The sequence below is a fragment of the Halichoerus grypus genome, chromosome 11, assembly GCF_964656455.1.
Source record: "Halichoerus grypus chromosome 11, mHalGry1.hap1.1, whole genome shotgun sequence".
NCBI lineage: Eukaryota > Metazoa > Chordata > Mammalia > Carnivora > Phocidae > Halichoerus > Halichoerus grypus.
The window spans coordinates 23436695-23447604 of NC_135722.1; the positions used below are offsets into that span (position 1 = coordinate 23436695).

A 10910-nucleotide genomic window follows, 5' to 3' on the forward strand; every position below is an offset into this window, starting at 1 on the left:
ATTATTCATTATAAGCCCCTTTCAACTATATCTGCGTTTATGCAAATAAGGCTACTCTTGGTGGGCTCCTGTTTAGCTTTGGGATGCGGGCTTGTTGCCAGAGGAACCAACCATGTGATAAGAGGGTTGAAACTTTCAGCACTACCCCCACCAGGGCTCAAAAGCTTCTGAGCTGGTGAACACATGGAGGTTCTGGGAGGACAGCATGCCTAGAGAAGGCATGGAAGTTTCTAGGCCCTTTGCACATACCTTGCCTTATCCATCTCTTCCATCCAGCTGTTCCTGAGTTGTATTCCTTTATAAAAAATCAGTAATATTAAGTAAAATGATTCTCAGAGTTCCGTGAGCCATTTTAGCCAATTATATGAGGCAGGGGTCATGGGAAACCCCCAACTTCATGGCTGGTAAGTCAGAAGTAGAGTTGCCCAGACTTGGGACTGACATCTGGAGTGGGGGCCGTCTTGTAGTACTGTGGGGTCTGTGCTCAGTAACTCTGAGTAGTTAGTGTCAGAATTGAATTAAATTGTAGTCCATCCAGTGGGTGCCCAGAAAGCGGCAGAATTGGTTGGTATGAGGAAATAAAACTCCACACACTTGGCGTCAGGAGTGTTCTGTGGATAGAAACAGATCAAAATAGTAGTACTAAAGTTTTTGTTTTTGTTTTTGTTTTAAATACAACTGAAATCGGTACTTGACTGAAAAATTTTAAAAAGTTAAAAAAAAAGAGAGAGAGATTTTAAAAAAGGAAATTTTTAAAATCCAAGCAGAAAATAATGGTGGTCTATTGATTGCAAAATGCTCACAATTTTTCACCCTTACCTGAATCTACACCTTTTGCAATGGGACTTTGCAACTCCTCTCAAGATGAAGGAGAATCGATTCCCCCAAACCTTTATACCAGCTGGGGCCTTGTGACTTACTGTGGTCAATAAATTGCAGCAGAAGTAGCGACTGCCAGGACAGAGGGAAAGAGTCCGTACGGCACATTATAGATCCTGAAGTGACACATGACTTCTGGCCACATTTTACTGGGAAAGCAATCACACGGCCATATATAACTCCAGGGGGCAGAGCAGTACAACCCTACTCTGTGGCCAGAAGGAAAACCAGACATTTTTTGTGAGCAAATTAGGTTTATTATGATCTGACATCATCTGATTTGTTCGTTTGTTAAATAGTTTTTACTCCCTCCACTAGGAGCATTAGTTCCATGAAGGCAAGGCTCTTGCTTGTTTGTTCCTACTGTATCCCTCGCTCTTAGGATGTTCTTTGCCTCAAGGGAGGTTTTAAAATATAAATTATTATGTCATGCAAGATTATTTGATAATGAATTTGAAAATCTTACTACTGTGGAAAGTTTTTGGAGAATATCATTTGAACCATAAATTGCTTCAGAAGTAGAATATCTGTAGAGAGCAGTTATGGAAGCATAAATATTTAAAAATCACCTCCAAAAACTCTTAAGGAATCAGTGATTCTTTTTTAGCTAATGAATTCTTTCAAAATTCTAAGGAAGAGCTAATTATAGTGCTATATACATTTGATTCAGATTATTTAAAAAGCTAGAAATACATTCATGAGTCAGGCATAAGCCTTTTATCACGACGTGACAGAAAGTAATATGAGCAAATAAATAAAATATAAGCAAATCAAATTCAGCACTGCATTATTAGAATTATTCCACCTGCTTAAGCGGAATTTTTCCCTGGATTGTTGGATATTAGGAATCGATTAGTAATTAAATATACTTTGTATCATACTTGTGATCACCTCAGTCAAAAGTAATGCTTATCTCATTAACAATAATACAGATTCCTATCCCAGATCAAACCACCAACCAACACGCTTCTCCACAATGACAGTAGACACATCCTTATTTAAAAACCAGAGGACGGAGAAAGCAACAAAATGCAAAACACCCGTCACCATTATTTTACATTTTCTGAAAAAAAAAATTTTTTTTTAAAGATTCATTTACCCATTTTAGAGAGAGAGAGAGCATGAGCAGGAGGGGCAGAGGGAAAGAGAGAAAGAATCCCAAGCTGACACCTCACTGAGCACAAAGCCCAACGTGGGGCTCAATTTCAGGACCCCGAGATCATGGACCTGAGCCAAAACCAAGAGTTGGACGCTTAACCGACTGAACCACCCAGGCACCCCATTTTCTCAAAATTTTAACTAAGATAATCCAATATGAAATGCAACTAAGAAACTGAAAGACAAAATTATTTCTCTTCACTGTGGTTGCCTCTTTAGAAAATTCAGTGAATAAATTGCAAAAGTATAAGAATTATTAAAAGTTTAGTGAAGGGACTACATATGAAATGACTGCCCTGGAGTGTGATAACTTTCCTGGATTCACAACAGAGGATGTTCACAACAAAGGAAACAAATCTCTGGGGAGCATTTTTCACAGGTGAAACTATTAAAATTATACGGTTGAATGAAAAAGAAAAATGTTTAGAATTATTGTTATGTGAAGAGAGTAGGTTATGTAACAACATGATAGCATTTTTGTAAAATATACATATAAATATCTGTGTTTTAAAAGGATACACACAGGGGCGCCTGGGTGGCTCAAGCGGTTAAGCATTGGACTATTAATTTCTGCTCAGGTTGTGATCTCAGGGTCGTGGGATGGAGCCCCGCGTCATTGGATGGAGCCCCGTGTCAGGCTCCATGCTCAGTGTGGAGTCTGCTTGTCCCTCTCCCTCTGCTCCCCCCTCATGCTCTCACTCTCTCTCAAATAAATGAATAAAATCTTCTTAAAAATAAAAGGATACACATAAAAATACTAACACACACAGTATCCCACACAAAACACATAAAAATATTCCTGACAGACTAGAATGACATAGACATACAAATATTAATACATAGGATCTCTAGGTCAGAGAATTAAAAATAACTTTGAGTGTTTTCTCTGTACTTCCCAGCATTTTCTGATATTTCTGCTGATTTTTTAATAAAACAATATTTAAAGAAACTTCAAAGAATATATATTTGAGGAGAATATCTCATTAACAAATGCAAAATATCAAAAAAAGGAAAATATGAAATATCTAAAAATAACTTTAGTAAGAGGTATTTATAACTGCTCTAAACCTGAATCACACCTACATCGCTGGTGGGAATATATAACGGTGCAGTCACTCTGGAAGAACATGTGGCATTTTCTTAAAAAGCTAAAATGCAAATACCTTGGGGCACCTAGGTGGTTCAGTTGGTTAAGCGTCTGCCTTCAGGGTCCTGGGATCGAGCCCCACATCAGGCTCCTTGCTCCGCGGGAAGCCTGTTTCTCCTTCTCTCACTCCCCCTGCTTGTGCTCTCTCTCTCTCTCTGCCAAATAAATAATAAAATCCTTAAAAATAAAAATAAAATAAAATGCAAATACCATATGACTTCATGATTACACTCCTGAATATATGACCCAGAGAAATAAAAATTTATGTTCACACAAAAAACCTGTATAGGAATGTTTACAGCCAATTCCAATCCAAAAGTTTCCATGTTATATGATTCCATTCATGTAACGTTCTTAAAATGACAAAATTATAGAAATGGAAAAGAGATGAGTGGTTTCCAGGTTAGGGAGAGTAGAGGCAGAAGGAGGTAAGTGGGGGTGGCTATAATAAGGCAAGATGGCAGATCCTTTTGGTGATGGAAATATTAGGTATTTGATGGTATTGGGTGTCCATGTCAGGCCATTGTGATACCAGGTCATAGTTTTGCAAGATGTTATCATTTGTGGACACTGGGTAAATGGTAAATGGGATTTCTCTGTATTCGTTCTTACAATTACATGGAAATCTATAATTATCTCAAAATTAAAGTTTAATTTAAAGAAGATGATATAATCACAAGCAAACGCAATTGCCAACTTGGATTGGATTGAATGGGAAAATAGGCCTAAAGGATTGTTTCGGGGTACAATTGACAGAAATTTAGATACGGGTGTGTATTGGATAGTATTTGATGTATACAGTACATTTTTGAGTGTGAGAATAGTATGGTACTTATAAAGGAGACTATATAACTGTCCTCATTCTTAGTATACTTAAGTATTTAGGGATAACATAGAACAATGTCTGCACCTAACTCTCAATTAAAAAAACAAAACAAAACAAAACAAAACACCTCTCCAATAATTTGAAGAGGGCAGAGGGAGGGAAGAAGAGGGAGAGTGAGCACCAACATGGAACATTTCTGAAAGATAAGCAAATAGGCAGGACACTCTAAAGAGTAGTGATGAAGAAAACAGGCCCAATAATCAATAGTTATGAAGTTTGGCCCATACTAGGAATCTTTAATGTTTTACTTGCCTAGACAGTGGTTCCTTTCCATTTCTCTTGGATAAATGCTGTAAGTTTTTTATAAGCCTTCTGTGTTTTACTGAGGAGATACTGTAATCTTTTTCAAATGCGTGTTATCAATACCTCTAAATCGTCATTTTCAACTTTGCCAATTTATGGCTCCAAAGTCCACCTCCCTCCCTGTCGGGACATGCTGGGGTCTCATCTTCCCCACTGGAATGTCAGCAAAAAACCACAGGCAATTCTTAGAGGTGGTTAGAGATGACACTTGTGTCAAAAGTGTTGTGACCTCAATGAATGCAGGGGTCCTGGTTGAGTGGCCTTGAACCCCTAGCAGGTCACACTCCCCTCCTTCCCAAATGTAGGTTATGTAAATAGCAATGCCTGGTTTTCAAATGTTAAGTTGGTTATATATATTTTTTATCACAATGGTTACTTGAAGAAAGTAGAACTGAGTTTCAAAAATATAAGGGGGAAAATCACCTTTCAGTTTTTACCCTTCTATAGCATTGATGGGGGAAACAAAGGCAGAAGAAAAATTATTAAATTTCCTTACTACCTACAGCCCATTGACAAGTCCTTGAAACAGCCAGAGTGACATTCCTCCAGGGACTCAACTGCTTCAATGTTGACGCTTTGTTAAGGGCAAAAGGCAATCCTAGCCTGACCCCCCCATCCCAGGATCCTGTAAGCCTACTTTAACATATAAAAATTCTTTTGGAAACTTCCTTTATCTCTACACCCCCCAAGATACATGTTGGCAATCATCCGCCAAGCATATGGCCCACCGATATACATCTGAAGGGTCTCATGACCCAGGTTTTATTAGACAGTAATAGATGACCCTTTCCCAACAATAGCTAGCCCCCTCAAGGTCCTGGAAACCTTGCTCTCAAATTCCTTAGAGACTTACGCTGTCCCTAACCCCCTCCCAGCTTGAAAGTATGTAATGGGCCACTTTCATGACCCCAGTGCAGCTCTTCCTGCCCATGGGTCCTGTCCCTGTGCTTTAATAAAACCATCTTTTTGCACTGAAGACATCTCAAGAATTCTTTCTTGGCGGTTGGCTTCAAACCCTAACGTGTTTCCTACATCAGCATGACTACATTATCTTGTATGTGAATTTTAATTTTTTTATGTTACTGGGGTGTGTCTGGGGAGCGGTAGGTTTGCATGCAGGCGGGGGAGGAGGTGTTCATTTGTTTTTTAAAATAATAGTCAGTCCTAGAATCCTAGGGAAAATAAGCAAAATACACATCAAGAAACAGATGGAAAAGAAATTGACAATATTTCTGTAAAGTCACTTGTAACAGAAGCAACAATTATTCATAGCCTTTGACCTACCAATTTCCATTGAAGGTATCCATCTTAAAGGCATAATGTAAAATATGGCAGATTCATGCACAAAAGTTCATTGACACATTATAAAAGGAAATATAGTAAAAATAACCTTGAGGAATAGTTCACTTACTATAGGCATAGCCATACACAGGAAACTGTACATTCTTTAATGTTACTTTGAGGCATTTTAATTACATAGGAAATGCTTGATATAAGAAGTGAAATAAATATAAACTATTTTAAGAGCAACGGAACTAAAGCTGATGAATCATTTTAGTTTCCAGTTTTGTTCCAATTTCTAACACTTTATTTCCTCTCTGGAATATGGTATTTGGCACTTTCCCAATTTAGCTCTGAGGGATTTCCCATCAGAAAACATGCCTCTCAGGGCACCTGGGTTGCTCAGTCGGTTAAGCGTCTGCCTGCGGCTCAGGTCATGATCCCAGGGTCCTGGGATCGAGCCCCGCATCGGGCTCCCTGATCAGCGGGAAGCCTGTTTCTCCCTCTCCCACTCCCCCTGCTTGTGTTCCCTCTTTCGCTGTCTCTCTCTCTCTGTCAAATAAATAAATAAAATCTTAAAAAAAAAAAAAAAAGAAAAGAAAACATGCCTCTCTGGTCATGGCTAAAATGATCTCTTGTTCATTGATTGCTGGCATTGACCGTTTATATCCCTAGTTCACCGATGCAGAAAACAAAAAATGTAAATTACTTTTAATAAATGCCTTAAGAAAAACTTACCATCACTACCACCCTCAAAAAATTTTGGAAATCTTCTAACGTGCATATGTCAAATCTTCAAAGATTATTATTAATTTACCATAATTATTAGAATGCTGGATCCCCTGCTGAATCCCCTTCAGGAAAGAAATAGAGTATTAGCTGTTATTCAGAACACTACAATTGCTTCGTTATAAGGAAGTGGTCAGTCTCATTATTCATTAATGCAATGTTCTACTTAGAAAATCCAGAAAGAAACCTGCTCTGTTTTGGCAGAAATTGGGGTGAAAGTATGACATTTTGGTGGATGAAATGCTGAAAGTTTAATTTGAAATTGAAAATTATTTTGTTTGTAACAATCACGAGGTATTAACAATAGCACCATATGAAAAAGGCAAACGTGGGCAAAGGTTTCAGGAACCTGGAATATGTCCTACTTTGTGTGATAAAAAACTAAAAGGTGTGATAGCATTAACAAAACACACACACACACACACACGCATACATGCACGCACGCACACACTTTCTCTTTATTCCCTTTTAGTAAAACAGCTTTTAATTTGCTTAATTTTATCATTGTAATAAACCTTATTGTAGGCTGTTCCCAATCTATAATTCTATATATTCTATATCTATATATTCTCCCCAAAGCATTTTTATTTTGTTGTTTGGAACCAAATACATGTTTTCTATAAAAAAACAAAACAATGTTATAAATTGGGACTAGTTCCCCAGTCTGCCCCACAAAAGGCTATTTGACTCATACTGTATCTGAAATATGTTGGCAGTTAAAAGATACAATTACTGAAAATAATTCTGTTGCATAAAAGACATTATTTCAACTACATTGTGGGCAATTCAAAGAAACTAATCATTACTTATTTAATTGCCTTTTGGGAAAATTATATTATAAATTCTAATCGGGAACACTGGAAATAGTTTTCCTCTTCTTCCCACCAAGCAAATTCAAGCCACAGATTCTTGTTACTGTTCTGTCTCAGACATTCTGGTCTCCTCTGCTGGTGTGGAGAATCTCCACACCTAGGATTCTAATAGGAACATATACAAATCAGGCTTTTGAACTCAGAAACTTCCTAAATGATAAGCCTCCATGTGTTCCAAATTATGGATAAGCCAAAAGCTTATAGATACATTTGTGATTTTGTGTTATAGTGCCATGATTAAAGTTTTCTATAAGCATCCTGATGTCCTAAGAGGTTTGACATTATCCCATTCAAAAGGTTAACCATCAAACATGCAAAAATCTGACTGAGCAATTTATTCCATTTGTAAACATTGAAAAGAAGCAGAGTCGAGTAGGAATGTCATAATGTTAAAGTAGAATTTTCAAAAAATTACACAAAAGGCTACCAGATAAATATAGAATGAACGCATGTCTAAGATTTTATTCAAACGATTAATGAGGGAATCGTTAAGATGACAAAGCTGGTTCAAAGGAGACTTGGAGAAGCAGATTTTATATGGTCGGTCAAAGGAATGCTGAAATGAATTTATGGGGTTCCTAGATACATAATTGGTTAATATCATATTGTGCATTGATCTCTGGGTTTGTATTTTTTAACTGGACAGAAATCTGTAAGTTACCACGTAACTTCAGTGTCTGGTTTCTAATCAAATAATAAACAGTAAAATCAAATATAGGTGAATTCTCAGACATCGATAATTAAAGAATTATTAGGCAAACGTGTTTAAAAATGACACTGAAAGGATACTAGCCTTCTTTTGCTTTATTTCAAGTTTTGGATTATTTTTCTTGATAGTAATTTTTAAAAATGTGTCCAGATAGAATGTACCAAGAGAAGTCATAGGGTGTTATTTACCCTGATTAATTATCCTGACCCTTAGCTCTGTGAGTTCAAAAACTGATTTTTCCCACCCAGTGTGCCTCTCCATTAACGCAGCTCATGGGAAACAAATACACACATCAGACAAAAGCAATCCATTTACATTAAAAATACAACTCACAAATACATCAGATACTCACCTCCTCTGGCTGGTACATTCTTTCCCTCAAGGAAAGCAGTAAATTGGGTCAACTTATCATCTCAACATTGCTTGATGAGCAGTGAACAAGAAATAAACCAGTCACAATGCACTGGACATCTACCCACCATCTCCCATTCCCCCAAATGAAGAAAAAAAAGAGATCCCCTCCCTTCTCCAGGAGCAGGAAAAATGAGGGTACCCACAAAAAGTCTAGGTTCTTGACTGGGATTTGGGAAGAGGGTAGAGAAGGGCAAGTTATTTTTAAGTTCTTGCTAGGAAACCGACTTTACCAAAGAAAACTCATTGCCCTAGACAATTTATTTAAAGTTTATTTATAGGGGCGCCTGGGTGGCTCAGTTGGTTAAGCGACTGCCTTCGGCTCAGGTCATGATCCTGGAGTCCCTGGATCGAGTCCCGCATCGGGCTCCCTGCTCAGCAGGGAGCCTGCTTCTCCCTCTGACCCTCCCCCCTCTCATGTGCTCTCTCTCTCATTCTCTCTGTCTCAAATAAATAAATAAAATCTTTAAAAAAAAATAAAAAATAAATAAAGTTTATTTATATTTCTTAGTAATCTCTACACCCAACGCGGGGCTTGAACCCCAAACCCCGAGATCAATAGTCACACACTCCTCCGAATGAGTCAGCCAGACCCGCCTGTCATAGACAATTTTGGGAGCTTCTATAAACTGCAAAGCAGATTCAAAACTAAACTTCTGCCTCCTAGTGGGTCAGAGTCTGCTCTCAACCTGGACAGGAGACTGAACCAAGTGCATAGCCCCAAAGCCTATTATTACTGTCTGAAGTTTCCCCCCGGAGCCTTCCTGTACACATCTACCTGTCCACACACCTCACTCACCTTCCCTCTGAGCTCCCCCAACCGCCCACCTTCACTCCTCATTATCTACTCCCATCCCTGCTCTGATTTTGGAATGGGGAGTGGGGGGCAGGGAGGGAGAAATGATAGGGGCTGTCCTGAAACTTATTACACTCGATATATATTCCGAGGCCAGAATCTTCTATTGGAAAACATTCCTTCATGTGTTCCTTTGGCTTTGTTTGGCCCCTGTTAGCAATTGCTTCTACAGCTCAAAGATTAATAACATCAGACCATTTCCAAAACTCCTGCCTTTGAAAATAGACAGCTAGGGGGAGAGTTTGATCCAGGGCACCTCCTCCCCAAAACAGAATGTACATGGGAAATGCCATACTGGATCTCTGACCTTTTTCTAGATTCCATCACATCTAATTCCTCTTCTGATTGACTCATTCTTTCTTGATCTATAACTTTATCAAAGATTAGCATATCTTTTTTCTTGTTCTTCTTGCTTCTGGCATGAGAAAGATTCTGACTCTAAGATGCTTTTGTCCACACTGCAGATACCAGATTGCATCTCTTCCCTAAATACAGTCTCACTAGGTGATATCATTCAGGTGATTCTAAACACCGTTTATATGGCAGTTGCTCACAAATTTACAACTCCAGGTCTGATCTCTCCCTTAAGCGTCAGAGGCCTTACTTCCACAGCTAACTAAAGGTCTCTAACTGTATACTAGTAAGCAATTCAAGCCTTGGCAGGTTGGAACATAGAACTCCTGATTCTTTTCTCTCCCAACCTGGTCCTCTCTCAATCTTCTCCATCCACTCAGTTGCTCATCAAAAATATCAGAGTCTTGGGGCACCTGGGTGGCTCAGTCAGTTAAGCATCTGCCTTTGGGTTGGGTCATGATCCTGGGGTGTCTGCTCAGCGGGGAGCCTGCTTCTCCCTCTCCCTCTGCCCCTCCCACCCCACTCGTGCTCTCTCTCTCTCTCAAATAAATAAATAAAATCGTAAAAAAATATATCACAGTCCCTTGTTATCACCAGCTCACCCCCAATCAGCAAGACCTATGACATGGGGCTCTCCCTCCAAAATGCACCCAGAATCTGCCCACTTCTAATCACATCCACTGCTACCCACCAGTTCAAGTCACTGTCTTTCCTGGAGCACTGCAATCTTCTCTTCGCCTTTGCCCTTGCTTCCATCCTTGTCCTTATTCTTCACACAGCCGCCAGAGTGATTCCCATGCATAACATCACACCTCTTCCCTCCTTATAAATCTCCTTTGCATGGATTACAAGACCCTGCATGATCTAGCCCTTGCCTGCCCTTCTGTTTCCGTGTCTTACCACTCTCTACCTTAGTAGTCTTCTTTTATTCCCTCTCACATGTCCCTTAAAAGTGATTTTAAAACTGTGTAACCTTTACCCTATAATAGGTGAACATGAACCACCTTTGCAGAGGTGGATGAAAATCTTTTGTGTATCTCCTGCAAAGTGCCTGTTACATTCCTTTGGTTTGCTTCCAGTTAAACAGGGAATTCAAAATAGCTTTCTCATGACAGTGACAGAAAAGAGGGTGGTGTCATTGGCAGCAGTCTCAAAGAAATTCTTAATATATGGGCTTGACTCCCTCGGACTGGTCGGAGGAGAAGGACCAGGTGATAACAGAGGGTTCTAAGTACTGTGGAAACTTCCTTGGCAAGGAGGGTGGA

The 10910-nt window shown here is 39.1% G+C and overlaps 1 protein-coding gene across 2 annotated transcripts in view; it reads right to left on the reverse strand.

The window, feature by feature from the left end:
- Positions 1 to 6501, reverse strand: part of RAG1 (recombination activating 1) — a 38385-nt gene extending 31884 nt beyond the window's left edge. The window contains exons 1-2 of one of the 2 annotated variants that reach the window (XM_078058180.1): positions 6393 to 6501; positions 250 to 611 (exon numbers count right to left, since the gene is read on the reverse strand). The gene's annotated coding sequence lies outside the window, so the exon portion shown is untranslated. Of the gene's footprint in view, positions 1 to 249; positions 612 to 3200; positions 3312 to 6392 lie in introns of those variants that run through there. The other variant, XM_078058181.1, reaches the window with a different exon arrangement.
- Between the last annotated feature and the right edge of the window lie 4409 nt (positions 6502 to 10910).